The following is a 17056-nucleotide window of genomic DNA, read 5'->3' on the forward strand; positions in this document are numbered from 1 at the left end:
TTTCTCTGTATTTGTTCCCATCTGTCACGGGTAGAAGTTTCCTGGTAATAACTAAACAAGGCACATACCTATGAGTATAGTAGAATATAGTCAGAAGTAATTTTATCACTATATTTTTTCCTCTTTAAATTTTTTTATTCACTTTACAGTCTGAATGCATTCCCGTCTCTCTCCTCTCCTCCCAGTCTTACATTCATTCACGTCCCCTACCCTATCCTCCCCTACCCCCCACCCCATATCCCCATTCCCTTATCCTCAGAGAAGGAGAAGCTCCCATGGGTACCACCCCACCATGGTACATAAAGTCTCAGCAGGACTAGGGTCATCCTCTTCCACTGAGGCCAGCAAAGGAGCCCAAATATGTAAAAGGGATCCAAAACCAGGCAACAGCATCAGAGACAGCTCCTGCTCTAATTGTTAGGGAACCCACATAAAGAATAAGCTTTTCATCTGCTACATATGTGTAGGGGGTCTAAGTTTGACCCATGCATGCTCTTTGCTTGGTGGCTCAGTCTCTCTCTCTCTCTCTCTCTCTCTCTCTCTCTCTCTCTCTCTCTCTCTCTCTCTCTTATTTTTAATTGATTATTTTTACAATACATTTATATTATTACACACATATATAATAAACTACATATAGGAAGAAGAACATGAGACAATCAGGAATTATATAAAGGATATATTCATAGTGTTTTAGTTGTTTGTATTTAGCAACCTACAAGAAAACATCTTTCCTATCTTGGTGAGTCTAAAATTCAGAATGTGAATCAATATCCATCATATCTCATCTCTATCAACCTAAAAACATCTATCTAGACCTAAAAACATCTTAACCCATAAACAGTTAAGCTTAGTTGTAAAATTAAACTATCTGTTCTTCAGAGACTTGAGAAGGAATGAAATTAATTATCTGAGTGTTTACTTCCTGTTTAGGAAGTGCAGGTTAGCAGCTTTCAAAGTGAAAAAACAAAACATAGACAGTTTGCTGCCTGAACAGTCACCGAAAATTCTCTATAACGTTGGAGCATCGTCTTCAGCCTTCTAGCCCAATATATCTGACAGACATATTTGTGAGGCAGGAACTATGGAGGATTTGCTTACTCTGTCGTGGCAGAGTTTGGCCATCGACTCTGCCTGCATCCAAGCTTGCCCATTTTTAGGCAGAATTCTGTCTGTGGCAGAAACGAAGACTTATTAAGGGGATTATAAGGACCACAAAAGTATCAAGCAGAACCAGGCTCCCCAAAAGCATGAAGTCCTCAGGACACAGTTCCCGGGGTTATGACCTGCTGAGACACACCCATTGTGGGCTTGCTAACCGGTGGGCCGTACCCCATGAATTCTAAAGCTGCTTTGCTGTTCCTCCTGCATGGCCCCCAACAGTTTTCTACCTGCTATACACTTTGTGGCTATGAAGAAGTCTTCTGAGAATTTCGGCACATGCCTGTCTTTCTTGTCTGCAGAGGCTCTGATGGAAACAGCATCCCTGTCTCAGTGGCTCTGCTTCTGTAGGTTGCAGAGTACCTGTAGGGTAATCCAGGCTTGGGAATACACTTAAAGGACAGGTGTTGATTCTTGCCAATGCTCTAATAACAGAGAATTGATAAAGCAGTGATTAGACGCATGAACGCTGGAGTCTGGGGAGGGAACACAGAGTCTATCACATATTAATTATAGGACTCAGTCAGTGACTTGATCTACTAAACCTCAGATCCTTTATACCAATGAGGAGAACAATTGTGCCTACCTTATGGAGCCTACTGTATACATTATATGACTCGATGTACATAAGTTACTTAACAGAGTCCATGTTGTGTACCTTGTGCTTAAAATTGAGGCATTAACAAAATAGAAACCCAAAGACATAGCAACTGCCTAATGGAATACTACTCAGCTATTAAAAACAAGAAGATCTTGAAATTTGCAGGCAGATGGATGGAACTAGAAAGGATCATCCTGAGTGAGGTAATTCAGGTCCAGAAAGACACACATGATATATGCTCAGTTATAAGCGGAGATTAGCCACATAACACAGGAAAACCACACTACAATACACAGACCTAAAGAAACTAAATAACAAGAAATACCCTAGGGAGGATGCTTAATTCTCATTCAGAATGACAAATAGAGTAGACACTAGAATCAGTTGAAGAGAAAGAACAGGAAGGGAGCCTACCATAGAGGCCCTCTGAAAGACATCACCTGGTAAGGGATCCAAGCAGATGCTGAGACTCACATCCAAACTTCAGGGTGGAGCTCTGGGTGTCTGGAAGAATCGGGGAATAGAAAGACCTGGAGAGGTCATGAACTCCATAAGGAGACCAATGGAGCCAACAAATCAGGGTGGAGGAGGGAGTGCTGCAGAGACTGATGCACCAACAAAGGACCATGCATAGTGAGGACCTAGACCCTCTGCTCAGATGTAGCAGATAGGCAGCGCAGTCTCCTTGTGGCTACCATAATATGAGGAGTAAAGACTTCTTCTGATATGGACTCTGGTCCCCACACGTCGATCACTTCCCCGTGGTAGGGCAGCCTTGCCAGGCCACAGAGGAAGAGGATACAGGCAATTTAGATAGGACTTGGTAGGTAGGCTGAGGTCAGATGTTAGGAAAGTAGGGTTCCTCTTTCTGAGGACTAGTGGAGGGAGGGAATATGAGGGAGGGGCTGGGAGACAACGAGGGAGATCAGGATGGAAAGTGAACAAATTAAAAATAAAAATTTAAAAATCCTGAAGAAGAAAAAAAAGATGAGAGGAATGGGGGGGGGGGAAGCGGGAGGGAGGGAGAAATGGGAGGATACAAGGGATGGGCTAACAACTGAGATGTAATATGAATAAATTAATAATAAAAAAGGAAAAAAAGATGAGTCAGAGAGTGTGCTAGAGGATGGGGAGTAGGTGGAGTGAGTCATAAGAGTGCAGAAAGCGTCTGTGCTATGACGTCATCAGCCTTGTGACAGGCCAGTTTGAAGTCATCTCGGCTCAAAATGGCTGTCGGTTTAAAAAAAAAGAAAATTGGCCACATTTCATTCTGTCTGCCTAGAGGTTATTATCTGTAGCAACTGATACATTCCTGGGGAACTGGATATCTCAATTTCTTCACCTCCTCTGAGGCCAGCTCACCATATACCAGCCTCATCATTAGTATCAGGAATCACAGGACCTGAAACCGTGTGTGCAAGCTTTATGCTCCCGGGGATGCTCATTTGAAATACAAATATCAACCTTCCCCTCTGAGAAGGGAAAGTTCCCTCTTAAAACAGCTTCATTGCTCATGCTCCCTAGGGGCCCATGTTCTTGTAACTTAAAGAAGCTGTCCACAGAGAGTGAGAGAGTGAGAGAGTGAGGGTTTCTTCTTCTTCTTCTTCTTCTTCTTCTTCTTCTTCTTCTTCTTCTTCTTCTTCTTCTTCTTTTTCTTCTTCTTCTTCTTCTTTTTTTTAACTCTGCTGGTAAGCAGGGAAGGAAGTGAAACCTTAATCTTTGGGCCACTTCTCATTAAAACAAGATACGTCTAAGCAAATCTGTATTCCCCTGATATCTAGTACTCTAAACTTTTAATGACGTCCCTTAGGCTTTCAGACCAATTTTAAAAAGAGAGAAAATTATGAAAATTTTGAGCAGTGCTTCACGGAACTCATGATTAATTATATAATCACCCACACACACACACTTAACAGCATAGTCCGAAATTATCCATTGTTAAGAGCTCTTAGTTTAATTCCTTTTTCATACCAGCCTGTTCTATGTTGGAAGAGGGAAATATTTTTTTAAAACAACATCTCTATTTATGCTTTCACCAACCTTTACCCTCTAATTTACAAGCATGGAGTATGAAGGCTACAGGAGAAACTTGAGCCACACCTCTTAAGAGCGGAAAGGCATCTTCCATTCATCAGTTGCTCATCAGCTCAGAGTGTCAGAGTTTTGAGATGTCTTCTTTTTTAAAAAGATTTATTTATTTATTGTTTACACAGTATTCTTCCCTCATGTGTGCCTACGTTCCAGAAGAGGGCATCAGATCACGTTATAGATGGTTGTGAGCCACCACGTGATTGCTGGGAATTGAACTCAGGACCTCTGGAAGAGCAGTCAGTGTTCGTAACCTCTGAGCCATCTCTCCAGCCCCTTGAGATGCCTTCTTAATGGTGTTTTTTACTTTTTTTCTTTAATGAGTCTAAGATTACTTCAGCATCTCTAATAATAGCCCTGATACAATGAAACACAAATACAGAAATGAAGCACCAGGGTTTCTATACTCCTGCGTTAAGGAACAAAATCTGCTGGAATTCCTCCCAGATATAATTCCTTATATGTTAGGCAAGATGAAGACTGCCTGTCTTATCTATATAGTTCTGGCAATTGACTCATCACTGTGCGTCATTCAATGCCAAAAGATCAGAACATGCCACCTTTTTTGAGGGTCTCTTTATTTCAACAATCATATCTTTTTTTCAACAATCATATTTTGTTGGTGGTATTGAGAACTTAATACATCATCTATTAATCCCCTCCCACTCTTCCCTCCCCCCACTAATTTCCCAACCAACTTTATGTGTTTTTTTTTTAACCCACTGAATCTACTTAGTGTCCATGTGCATCAATATAGGAACATTTAATGGAGCATGGGTAGGCTCTCAGTGGCTGCATCACTGAAGAAAACTAACTCTGTCACTAACCATCAATTGAAAATAGCTCTTCAACTAAGGATAGGACATTGAGACCCCATTCTTGATCTACAATTTCATGTGTTTCTATAGTTTAAGCATTTTTTGATCTTTAAAATTATGACCACTAAAGTTTTATGTCCTCTTACCGCCATTGTAACTATGGTCTGGTGATTATTCAGCCAATATCTCTTTGACCTCCTCTTATTTTGAAAAACTTAATGTTTCCTTTTAATTTTTAATTCTGTAAGAAAAATTATATGTCACAACTAACTTGTCTCTTCGGAATCCTCAACTCTTTTTCCATATAGCCCACCTGTAGCGTCAGATTAGTGTGCGTTATCTCAACCCCCTAACCCTTCTCCTCTTCGGTTGTTTGCTATAGGACATGACACAGGCATGCTTTCTGTATTGGTGCCACTTCAAAACTAGGTCAACCCAGCATGGTGTTATTGGCAGTGCTCTTGTGAATCAAGAGCTAGCCTTCTTTCTCGTATTTCCAGTAGGAGTTGAAATTCTTTACTTCTCTCCTTACTCTCCAGACATTACTGCTATCTCCCGTCTCTTACAAGATGTTCTTGCTTTCTTCTACTTTTCACAAAACAGTACGTTTTATGAATCAAAGTGCTAATCATCATTCCCACACATTAATAAAATAATTAATCTACAAGAGTTCCTTTCCTTCATATATAGGAACTTTAGGGGCTTTTAAAAAAGCTTTCTATGAAAAGGAAAGAAAACAGTGTCTGGGGGTGCAGTTTAGTAGAAGAGTAAGTGCTGGACGTGAGCAAAGTCCTGGGCTCAGTTCCCAGCACACTTTCACAACAAGCAAATACACATGGGACTGTCTTTCAGAAAATGAAAAGACAGATAGGTAGATAGATGATAAAAAAAAAATACAGGTGGGAGGTATACATTTAAAAATTATTTCAATTTTGCATTAAAATATTTAGTAGAAAATGTTGGGAGTCAATTCTATCTTCACAAACCAAGCATATTTATTTGAATGCTATTAGCTAAGGGCTGTGAATTACTGAACAGCATATGACTGTAGTCTTTAAATTACATGTTTCAGGTCACAACATCCTTACTTAAGTCTTCCATCACAAAGACATCCTTGATGGGAGATGTAACCAAAGGCTAACTTCATTATTTAGGTAGCATTTCAGTAGAAACAACAGCAGAAGTGTTACAATTTAGATTAACACAAGTCCATACACTGGTGGACAAGCTAGCTGGTTCAATATTACTTTAAGTTTTTTGATCCCTATCTTAATGTTTTTCTTAAATGGATTTATTGTTTAATATTCCACCTTATTTTCACTAGGCAGCGGCTCTTTCCTCTCTCTTAACTTCTTAAGATCCATGCACTTTGCGTATGTGACTGCAGCTGCATCTCTTTGCTGCCAAGCTCTCCATGGCATGGATATGCAAATCATCCCCAGGCCCAGACATTTCTGAGTTGATAGGCATTTGGGTTCTCTTGAGTATAAAAAAGTTTCTATGAATATTGACATTTAGTTGTGAGTTGTATTTTCACTTTTCATGAGCAGATTAAGAATAGAGTTTCTGGGTTATATGGCTAAATATATGACTCATTGTTTTAGTCTGGGTTTTCTTGCTGTGAAAAGACATTGTGATCAAAGCAACTTTTATAAGGGCTAATATTTCCCTGGGGCTGGCTTACCATTTCAGAGATTTAGTCCAGTATCATCATGGTGGGAAGCATGGCAGCTTGAAAGCAAACATGGTGCTACACAAGCTAAGAGTTCCACATCTTGATCCAAAGACAGACCTCCACAGTGACACATTTCCTTTAACAAGGCCACACCTCCTCCAATAAGGCCACACCTCCTAATAGTGTCACCCCCTTTGGCCAATCATTCAAACACATGAATCTAGGGGGTCCATACCTATTCAAACCAACATACACATAGTTTTAAAAACTTTATATATTTTAGGAAAAATATATTTAAAATTTTTAGATTACATTCCTGGGAAATCTTTAGCTCTGTAACTCTGAAGCTTATGAGTCTAAGATTTCTTAGTTTCAGTGTCTTCATCTATGATATGATGATAATATTCTCCTTCATTAACTTAATACCATAAATTACATTATAGCAAAATAAGCTGTTATTGAGGTTAAATATATAAGAAATAGTTTATCTTCTCTGAAGTGGTTAACCGGACCCACTACAAAATGTTACACACAAGTAATATAACTTTTACTCTCTATCTCCATCTAGTGGCATAGTAGAAAGTTTTAGAAACATTCTTTTTTTTTTTTAATTTTTTAAAATCATTTAAAACCTCCACAGTGACACACTTCCTCTAACAAGACCACATCTCCTCCAGTGAGGTGGAATTTCACACACTACACTCCACAGTTACTATTTGATGGTTTAAGCATATCCAGAATGTTATATTTAAGTATTTTCCAATATGGAGACAGCCTGCCTTTGTCAAAGGTACTTCATGCTAACCTAGAGTCATAACCAGCCAGGGGACAGTGGCTCTCCCTGGGGCTTTCTGAAGTATATATGATATTTTCTGCATGGGTTTCCTAGAAAGTCTAGGTATAGGACCATAAACAAAACAGTATAATATTATGTTGGGTCCATTCTTTGCTTTTGTAACTTTGTTATTCTAGCTGAATTTCTTCAATACCCAGGACTAACAGATAGCTGATGAAAATATATTCAAATAAGAAGATGGCTGTAAAGACAAAAGAATATAATGAAACATGGATTCCACCCTATAACACATTTCAGGGCAAAGGACCATGAATTTTTGGCCACTCAGTAAATTGTGTGGTGTGGGACAAAATTTGCTCAATTGTTTATTTACTGAGCATTTATTGAATATCTCTAAATGTGTCTGGAGGTTAGTGGATGATTGTGTGAGTTCATTCATGTTGTTGTACCTAGTAGTAACACCCAGCAGTCTACCATTGTGTGCATGACTCATTTGGAAATATGTGAAAGAGATGACCTCAGACTTTCCTGGGTAGCATCACTACACTAAGCAGGCAATCCTAGCCAACCATTTCTCCCTTCTTCTTCTTCTTCTTCTTCTTCTTCTTCTTCTTCTTCTTCTTCTTCTTCTTCTTCTTCTTCTTCTTTTTCTTCTTCTTCCTCCTCCTCCCCCTCCTCCCCCTCCTCCTCTTCCTCCTCCTCTTCCTCCTCTCTCTTTCTCTCTCTCTCCTGAGCTTGTGTACTAAAGGACCTGATGATCAGACTTCCCACTGCCTTAGTGCCATCTAGAGAATGTCAAGCTCTGTTTGATGACAATGTTAGGGAAGGACATGGGATTGAGGTCTGGACAGCCTGTGGAACAATTTGATGAGAGAATGTGCTTAGATTACCAAGGACTGTGACTTTTGAGTCAGCCAACAGCCATTGCTCAACCTACACCTCAGTAATTTAGCAAATGATAGAATCTATAATCACATTCACCCCTCCAAACACATGCTTACTAGGCTCCAGCTGTATATTTTAAGGAAGCTATCAATCACAGAAGTAACTGTTTCTTATTTTAGATGCTGATCAAATGTTTTCTATGGATGTGAAGCAATTTACACTGATATTAGCAACACACATGAGTGCCTTCGAGTTTGTATGAATCTGCCTCATTCTGACAGTTTTTATACTATTTCATCCTAATAGTCAAATAAAACATATTCACTATATCTTTACTTTTTTATCCATGATCAGTTAAGAGGTGGGGCAGGATTGTGGTGGTGTTTATGGGTACACTGAGTTGGACAGAGGTTTCTTTGTCTCCACTTGACTGTATACTGTATCAAGATAACAATAAAGACTAGCATAAATGGGAAATATTTTAACTGCAAGAAATGTAAGAAATCTAAAGTCAACTCATGACTATTAAGTTAATGTGTATTTTTAAGAAGGAATTTTAATTCTCAAAATTTTAGATAAAAATTATAGCCTTTGATATCTGGTTCTTGTTGGGGGATGGTCTGATGTATTTTTATGTTAATTACTGTTTGTTGTCTCTGTGACCCAATTTTTGTTTAATAAAAAGCCATCCCACCTGTGCAGGGCAGAAGATAGGTGGGGCTAAGAGAGAGAAGAATTTTGAAAAAAAAAAAACAAAAAACAAAAAACAAAAAAAAGACTGCCACAAAGAAAAAAAAAAGAGAGACCTAAAGAGAAGAGAAAAAGGCCACCATGGGTTGGATACAAGAAAAACACATGGCTGGCGCAGATAGAGAATCCGGCCCAGATTAAAAAAAAACAAAAAACAAAAAACAAATATTTAAGATTATAGATAATAGATAACTTGATAAAAGTTATTAAAAAAAAACAGATGACATGGGATTAAAACAGAGATCCCATGCCTGCCCACTATGAAAGGTAGTTTAGAAGATTAATGTCTGCCCTGCCCCAGGTTAACTAAAGCTATTTTAAAATATAACAAGTGTCTGTGTCTTAATTGATCACTAGCTGGGCCTACTGATAATATATGTAATCTAAAAACAATAGGTTCTTATGAGAAAATAAAATTTAAAATATATAACTACTTTGAACTACAGACTTATAAATATCAATAAAATGGCATCTCTCTGACCAGAGGAGGAGGATTTCAAACCAGGTTAGGAATACCATTTATTAATCTTGATCATCATCTTCCTTCTTCCAGGTAAAAGCCTGTGATGATTAACAAATAAAGTAATTGGACATCCCTGTATGCACCACACAAAACCAAAGGAGCCAAACCAACTCAAGGAGAGGGGTGAGAAAGGGCACAGAAGCTAGTGAACCCCAGCTGAGGCCAGTGCATCCAGTCTCACTAAGATTGCTCTGTCCTTTCCTTGTCTCCGAAGTGAAATTCCTCGTGCAAAAACATGACGCTATCTACTTGTATATTACCTTTTTTATTTCCTTAACAAAAACGTCTAGAATAAAGAACTTTAAAGATAAAAATTTGTGGGTATTTGTTTGGTTGGTTTTTTGTTTGTTTGTTTGTTTGTCTGGCTCATTCTGTAGGCTCAAGTCCAATACAGGACAGACCCAGAACTTTGGAAATGCTAGGTGACAATGGTACAGAGTGTGTGGTGAAACAAAAAACTACTGAACCAGGAAGCAAAAGAGGAAGAAGAAAGAACTGGGATCCCACAGTCCCCTTCAAGGACACGTTCTCAAAGACCTCAGCACAACCCACCTCCTAAAATGTACACGTTTCCCAGTAGAACCACTTTGGGAACTAAGCCTTAAGCACATGAGGTTTGGAAGAACATTTTAAAATCCAAACTAAGGCAAATTCCTTGTTGGGAATTTGTGCTTTCATATAACAGAAAAGGCAGGGGTTTTTTTTCCATTAAGTAATAATAACAAGTCTAGATATTTGTGGGATAGCTGATTTTATTCTAGCAAAGTCTCTACATGCTAAAGTACAATGGTTGGGAATCCAGAGGGAAGAACCAGACTACCTGGGCTGAAATTGCAATTCCATCACTTACTAGCTAAGAGAGCTTATGCAAGCTGTTTATCCTCTCTATGTTTGGATTTCATGCTCAGATTACTTTGGCAGAATGGTGATAATCATAATAGCATCTCCTTCCTGGAGGAACTCTGAGTTCTGAGAAGCACTTAGCTCAACAGTTGCCAGGGGTCTACAGGTTATCTATTACGTCTCTCACTGACAAAATATCTGTACTTCAAATCCTTGAATCCCGTCAAGATTTTCAGTGAGAAAAGTGTGTGTCTGTATCAATCGAGGTCAACAAAGTGTTTTTGTTCCTCTTATCATGTTTTTTTTTTCTTCCTCGTAAGCCAGTAAGACAACACAGCATGGTGGTTAAGGTTGAGCTTGGTGGTCCCTGAAGATGTTACTTGGATTAAAATACTTGTTGCATCCCATGTGGCTTTAAGACAATAACTTAATCTTTCATGCCTTCATTCTCCTCGGCCTATAAAATGGAGGTGGCAATGAGAATAATCATGCTTCAAGCAATGTTGTGGCAAAGAGATGCAGTGTCCTATATAAAAGCTCATAGCAGGCAGACTTGGTCCATGTCTGAATCTGAAGTCTGAGCCGCAGAATGTACGTGGCAGGAAACAAAAAAAGAGAACCAACACCTGGAAGTTGAACTCTGACATCCACATGTGCACTGTGATACACAAAAAGGGAGGAGGAGAGAGGGGGGTGGGTGGAAAGACAAAGGTAGAGAATAATTAAAAGTATAATAAATTTTAAAGAGTATATAACATATTGTAATTGCTGATGGCCCACTGATCCATCCAACATTCTACATCTATCATGTGCCAGCCCAGTGCAAACTGTTAACCATTGGTCACTGTTAACGTAAGCTTAAAGATTTATGAGTTAGGGTCTGTCCGCCATTGATATCACGATCTTGTTTGAAGAAACAGGCATTCAGAGAGCCCATCCCAGATGATATTCCCTAGAAAAATTCAATGCAAAGAAAGCCCCAGCTTCGGGCTTCTTCCCTTGACGGGTTCCAGGAGTCCCACAGTTAAAGGCAGGGCCAGCCCCTAACTCTAATCTCTTCCTCCTTCCATCTGGGCTCTCTTCCTCTCTTAGCCACTATTTTGAGTGAGGAGAAGTAACAGAAGCAGCATGGCAGAGTGACTAGATAGTCCAGGCTCAAACCACAGGTCTGCAACTCCTGTATGGCACATAAATCTCTCTGCTTCCTCACCAGTAAAATGGAGTAAGGCTGGGTCTACTGTAAAGCTGTGTTAGATGAGTGAATGTGGCATTATCTTAGAATGTGCCTGGGTCAGACTAAGCACTGTAGAAAAATTGGTTGTTGTCTATAATTTATTGTTGACAAGTAAAGAGCACATGTGTCTGTGGTGTGCATCATGGCTATTTAGCCGCGTGGAATGGCTGATTCAAGCTATTGCATCCGCATTACTGTACATCCTTACCTTTCTGTAGTGAGGACACTCAAAATTTGCTGTCAGCACTTTCCAAGTGCAAGGTCTGCTGTTGTTAGCAATTCTCACTATGATTTTTATTCTACCTAACTGAAATGTTTTCTCCTTCAACAAATATCTCTCGTTATAGTAGTTGTGGTTGTTACTACTTTTGAGTGAATAGCATGAACTCTGCCTGACTAGGATTGAGTAGCCACCCATCTCCAGAGATGTGACTAATACTTGTGTTCTTACAGTCTATTTGTGGTCTTATCTGAACCATCTTGACTGGCTCTGGTCCAACTGGTCACAAGAAAATAAGCCTAGTGGACAAAAGGAGTGAGGGAAGGTACAACATGACCACATTGTCACTATTAGAAGGAGAAGGCATCACTACTTCACACTCTGGGGTACCATGGGAGTGAGGGCCAATTGATTCTGTGTGTGCAGGGGCCCAATCCAGTGTTTCTTTCCCAACTGGTGTCATACTCCATCTCCCTTCCCTCTTTTAAAGGAGCCATTAGGAACAATCTTCTCCTATTTTAAGAGAGCTCAGTTCCAGTTTGGGATTCAAGTCACAGTTACTCTCAGAAATCAGTACTAAGATGAGTTCACCTCCAAAGTAGCTGTACAAATTTGCACTCCGACCTGCAATGGAGGAGGGTTCCCCTTTCTCTACATCCTCACCAGAATGTGCTGTCACTTGAGTTTTTTATCTTAGCCATTTCTGATGGGTATAAGATGGACTCTCAGGGTCATTTTGATTTGCATTTCTCTGATGCCTCAGGACATTGAGCATTTCTTTAAGTGTTTTTCTGTCATTTGATATTCCTCTGTTGAGAATTCTACATCTAGTTCTGTACCCCATTGTTCATACATAATATGAACCTCACTTCTTAATTGGATTATTTTTTTTTTGGTGGTGTTTAATTTCTTGAGTTCTTTATATATTTTGGAGGTTATCCTCATCAGATGTAGGGTTGGTGAAGATCTTTTCCCAGTCTGTAGGCTGTCATTTTGTTTTATTGACAGTGTCCTTTGCCTTTTAGAAGCTTTTCAGTTTCATGAGGTCCCATTTATTAATTGTTGATCTTAGAGCCTGAGCTATCGGTGTTCTGTTCAGAAAGTTGTCTCCTATGCCAATGAGCTCAAAGCTCGTCCCTGATTTTTCTTCTAACCAACTTAGTGTGTCTGATTTTATGTTGATATCTTTAATCCATGTGGTCTTTAATTTTGTGCAGGGTGATAAAACTTGGGAAATCAATCTAGTAATTTCTTAGAAAATTAAAAATACTTCTACCTCAATACCTAGCTAAACCACTCCTGGGCATATACCAGAAAGATACTCCATAATACAATGACATTTGCTCAACTATGTTCATGGCTGCTTTATTCATAATAGCCAGAATCTGGAAACAACCTAGATGTCCCTCTACTGAAGAATGGATAAGGAAACTGGTACATTTACACAATGGAATACTACTTAGCTATTAAAAACAAGGAAATCTTGAAATTTGCAGACAAATGGATGGAACTAGAAAAGATCATCCTGAGCGAGGGAACCCAGACCCAGAAAGACATGCACTCACTCATAAGCAAATGTTAGTCATATAATGCAGGATAACCACACTGTAACACACAGACTTAAAGAAACTAAATAACAAGGAGAATCCTAGGGAGAATGCTTAATTCTCATTCAGGAGGACAAAATAGAATAGACACTGGAAGCAGTTGAAGAGAAGGAACAGGAAGGGAGCCTACCATAGAGGTCCTATGAAAGACTCCAACCAGCAGGGCATTCAAGCAGATGCTGAGACTCACAGCCAAAGTTTGAGGTGAAGCACAGGGAGTCTTATGGAAGAGTTGGGGAACAGTGGGAAATGGAGGGGACAGTAGCTCCACAAGGAGACCAATGGAGCCAACAAATCAGGATGGAGGAGGAGGGGGTGTTGCAGAGACTGATGCACCAACAAAGGACCATGCATAGTGACGACCTAGACCCTCTGCCCAGATGTAGCAGATAGGCAGCACAGTCTCCTTGTGGGTCCCATAATGTGCAGAGTAGGGATGACTTCTGACATGGACTCCGGCCTCCACACACTGATCACTTCCTCCTGGTGAGGCAGACTTGCCAGGCCACAGAGGAAGAGGATACAGGCAGTCCAGATGAGACTTGATAGGCTAAGGTCCGATGTTAAGGGAGGAGGGCTCCCCCTTTCTGAGGAGTAGGGGAGGGAGGAAGGAGATATGAGAAAGGGAGGGTGGAACCTGGAGACAACGAGGGAGGAGCTACAATAGGGATATAAGTAAACAAAATTTAAAATATTTAAAATTTAAAAAGAGAAAAAAAAAAAAAAAAAAAAGATGAGCTCACTTCTACACATTGAGCACCAGAGGGCAGAGCAACACAACAGAAAAATCAAAATGACAAATGCATTCAGGGAAATGTCTCCAGCAATGAGTTCAGCTAAGTTTCCATAGGTATAGGGAGGCAGGGGGGACCGGGGGGGGGGGGGGGGGGGAGGCGCATCGCAGAATCATGTTTATTCTCTCAGACGCTGAAAGCCCTTACCCCAGATCATGCCCCCAAATGTCTGAATGTGTTCAGGAGTTTCCACCACTAATGTTTACACATTTCTTTTCATTGGTGAGAAGAGTGAATGAGACAGGAGAGTATATAAGAGTATGCAGAGGGACAATGCTAGGCTAGCATCTGAGCATCATCCCAGGCAAGTAACTACATCAGCACCTCCGGACATTGTGTCCCTGCCATGCAAAGGAAGGGAAGGTGAAGCACACCAAAGTGAAAGGACTCGACACATCCTCTCTTGTTGCCAGGTGATCACATTCTAGACCCGCTGGAAAGCTCAAGTTCAAGGTGATCTTTAGAAGTGATTGCAGAGCATTTGAGCAGTCCTGTGTGGACTGGCACGAAGTGGTACACTTTCTGAAGTTGTTGTCTTCGTAGTTTAACCTCAGTTAAATTTAAAGATCTGTTGGTCATGCAAACAAAGATCAGAGAAGGGTTTGGATTAGAAGGCAACAGCAGCAGAGCTCTTTGCATTCTGTGTGTTGTAGGGCTGTGGTTGCCAGGGTTACCTGTGGATACAGTAAGAAGGACCAGAGTGGTCCCCAGATGCTACAGTCTTCTGGCTTCAGTGCCACAGCTTGGATACACATTATAAGGGCATGCCTGTCTTCAGATAGGCTAAGAGAGAAGAGTTCTGGCTAGGGATACAACAGCCCAGCATTTAAGCTCCAGTTTGCCCTTGCTGTGCAACTCTGTTCTGAAGACATTACTGAGCTGGTCTGGGTCTCATTTTTTTTTTTTTTTTTTAACCTTTGAAAGTGACAATTATTCATAGATGACAGTCACCTACTGAGCAGCAGCAGAGCTGTTTTATAATCCATCCAGTGGCTGTTTACAACACTTCTAATGATTCCTTCTCAAGCCTCAGGATGACGTGTGGATAAAAAATGAAGATTCAGGATCGACTACCTCCAAGGTTGTCTTTCAAGGTCATGGAAAGTGTAGGATGACAAATTAACCTGATTCTACTCTATTCTCAGATGAGCACACACATTTCCTTTTTCTGGAGTCTGATTTGTCCTTTATGATATAGGAAACACGGCACATAGGAAGAATTACATAGACAGACAACTGGAGCAGACAGCTTTATGAGGGTCTGCCCTCTGTAGACTAGGAAGGAACGCTGTATACTAAGCCTGTCTCCCATCTCAGCAGTACATTGATCCTTCATTTGGAAGAAATCAATACTGGCAAGCATGGAAGAAAGATTTGCTCAGTCCCATTTGTTATCTGAGATGCCTTCAGACATTTCACAGACCAGTAGTAGCACATCAGCCTCAGTCCTTCAGTACAGTGTCACTTAACCAAACAGAGGAATGCAGCAGAAAAGCCTGTTTGTGAACTGGGGGTGAGGAATGCCAAGGTTCATGTCAGAAGGCTTTCTGGGGGCCCTGTAATCTAACCCCTTACTACAGAGCTGTGGAGTTACCAGCCTAGAAGTGATTACCCAGGTGAAAGGAGGTGACAAGGCTAGAACTCGGATCTTGCTCTGTAGATGCAACCCCAAGCCCTTGGCCCAGGACGGTACCACGAAGCCAAGAATCAGAGAAAGGGTATAGATGTGTTTACCTTCTCCTAACCCCTAATTCTCAGCATGCGTCCACCAGGTTTCAATGCCTTAAAGAAAAGAGCTAGGAAAAGTTTTAAACATATGCTGGAAGCTGGGCAGTGCTGGGCATGCCTTTAATCCCAGCACTTAGGAGGCATAGGCAAGCAGATCTCTGTCAGTTCAAGGCCAGCCTGGTCTACAGAGCGAGTTCTAGGACAGCTAGAGCTGTTACACAGAGCTGTCTTGAAAACCATCAACATCATCATCATGTAAAGCAATGACCAATTCTTTTTTTTTTAATTTTTTATTATTAATTTATTCTTGTTATATCTCAATGGTTATCCCATCCCTTGTGTCCTCCCACTCTTCCCTCCCTCCTCTTTTCCCCTTATTCCCCTCCCCTATGACTGTTCCTGAGGGGGACTACCTCCCCCTGTATATGCTCATAGGGTATCAAGTCTCTTCTCGGTAACCTGCTGTCCTTCCTCTGAGTGCCACCAGGTCTCCCCCTCCAGGGGACATGCAATGACCAATTCTTACAAAAATGGGTGTGTGTGTGTGTGTGTGTGTGTGTGTGTGTGTGTGTTTCAGCCTCTTTATCTGTAAAATTCGTATCATTTGCTGAAGATTGTTTACTATGCGTAAAATAATTACAACTTAAAGTTATGAAAACAGACCAATGAGGCTGGTATTCGTCTTACCTATGGATGATTTAGAAGCTTGCAGCCACTGAACACAAAGAATGTAGCTATAGGCCCCATACCTGAACTACTGCACTACAACATTGTATTTAAAACACCTCAATTCCATTCCACACAACACAGCAAACACAGGCATCTTCCAGAAGGTGACAACATATCTAGACTGTGTCTGCACATTGTGCGCCAGACAGTTGATCAAGATCTCCCATTGCCTTGAAACATGAGAAAAGAATTCATCGGCTGCACTCTTTTGAGAAGCAGCATGCGTTACTATGTAGCTCCATAAATGTAGATTGCCACTTTTTATCACTAACGTCTCTATGATTGAGGCTAGCTTATTTTAAAGCTAAAGGATACTGTGTCATTTTGGGCGATCTAGAAAAAAAAGCTTAGTATGCAGATGACAGCTTTTCACCCAAAGAATTTCTCAGAGATTTGGTCCCATGGTGAGAGTGACCCAGACTGGATATTTTCAAACAGTTCTCCACCTAAAATATTAATTATTCATAATGCCCTTAAATACTATCCTATGATGAAATGTTAAGTGACATATTAAATATTCATCATGATGCACCTTCGCAAAGCCGAGGGTAGGTTGGAGCAGAACAAATGTGATTTCTGATTATATCTCTTTAATTTGAGGCACTGC

This window comes from Acomys russatus, chromosome 23, assembly GCF_903995435.1.
Source record: "Acomys russatus chromosome 23, mAcoRus1.1, whole genome shotgun sequence".
NCBI lineage: Eukaryota > Metazoa > Chordata > Mammalia > Rodentia > Muridae > Acomys > Acomys russatus.